The sequence below is a fragment of the Lissotriton vulgaris genome, unplaced genomic scaffold, assembly GCF_964263255.1.
Source record: "Lissotriton vulgaris unplaced genomic scaffold, aLisVul1.2 SCAFFOLD_1408, whole genome shotgun sequence".
Classification (NCBI taxonomy): Eukaryota; Metazoa; Chordata; class Amphibia; order Caudata; family Salamandridae; genus Lissotriton; species Lissotriton vulgaris.
The window spans coordinates 310,529-311,968 of NW_028255291.1; positions in this window are offsets into that span (position 1 = coordinate 310,529).

A 1,440-nucleotide genomic window follows, 5' to 3' on the forward strand; every position below is an offset into this window, starting at 1 on the left:
ATTTGCCCTGCCATATGAAAATCAGCCGGAAAGGGTGACCCAAAGAATACGGTATTCCTTGATTTCAAAGACGCGTGGCTGCCACTCGGAACACCCAACACTTTTGAAGGGGTATTAGAGCCAGGTCCTGGTACAAAGCTATGGAGTGGTCCTGATATCCTAGTGGTTGCTTGTCCCTGGCAGCACGTAATATACACTCTTTTAGTTGAAAGTCTGGAATGTAAGCCAAAATATCCGGTGGGGGCGCCCAGTATGCTCCTGAAGAGATCTTGCAGGTATTGTGTGATGTCTGGCCCTTCTTCTTTAGGTGGAACTCCATTAACGCGGATGTTGTTTTGCCAAGAACGATTCTCCAGGTCTTCTGTGTGTGCCTGGAGATCGCTCTGTTGAGCCTTGAACCGGAGTATCTCTTGCTGTAGATGCTCCACCTCCTCTTCCCGGGCTTGCTCCTGATCCTCGTTGGAGGCCACACGGTCCCCAACAGCATCGACGCTGAGCCTGGAGCACTAGATGTCTTCTTGGACCACTGCGTCTAATTCCTCCACTATGTGCTTGCAGGCCGTGACCTCCGGTTTCCTCTGACTTGGCAGTCAGCTCCAGAGAGACTAATCCGTGCCCGGGCCCCTCATCCATTGGCACCTTGTGATTCTTACAGCGTTACAGTTCATATCTCATTCCCCTTATTGGATTTTGTCATTTTAGTGTCATTTTGTTCAATACATTTTACTTAAATTTTTCTATTTCCGTTTGGGTTTTTTATTGTTTTGCATTTTGACTTTTACTTTTTTGGTTTCTGCATAAATATTTTACATATTACCTTAAGTTAAGCCTGCCTGTTCGGTGCTTAGGTACCAGGGGGTTGATCCTAGGTTAATTGAATGGCTTTGAAAGTTCACTCTCACAACGGTTGTGATTGTTCCTCATCTACCACAAATAATAAATCAGTTTCTTATAGAAACGATCTGAAATTATCTGCAAAACAGGCAGGTGATAACCTACCAGGGTTGAAACACCCTGTGGACAACCTGGAATGTGGGACTAGTATTGTGTGGCAATAGAACCTCTAAAAATATTCAGCTTGCAGATGAACCAAGAATCACGCATGAATGTCACACCCTTTTAAAACAAGGTAGTCAGGAAAGTGTGGCGAATATATTGCAGCTCTTTGCATTTTGACAGCCCCAAGCAAGTTTGAGAACAGAGTGGATGTATGTAGCAGAGACGAGTCTGTTCACCCAATGTGAGTGGTGAGATCCGCATTGCTGGTCTGCCTGAAGTTGTGATGCTGCTGACAGTAGCGTGTCTGCTAAAAGCGATGGCGTGACTGGTGGAACAATAAAGCCAAATAAGAGAAAGTTATCTTCCGACACAGCAGTCTTTGTGACTGAGACCAGTAATACTGAAGACTCTGAGACTCACAGCAGTAATTTCTCCTTTCAG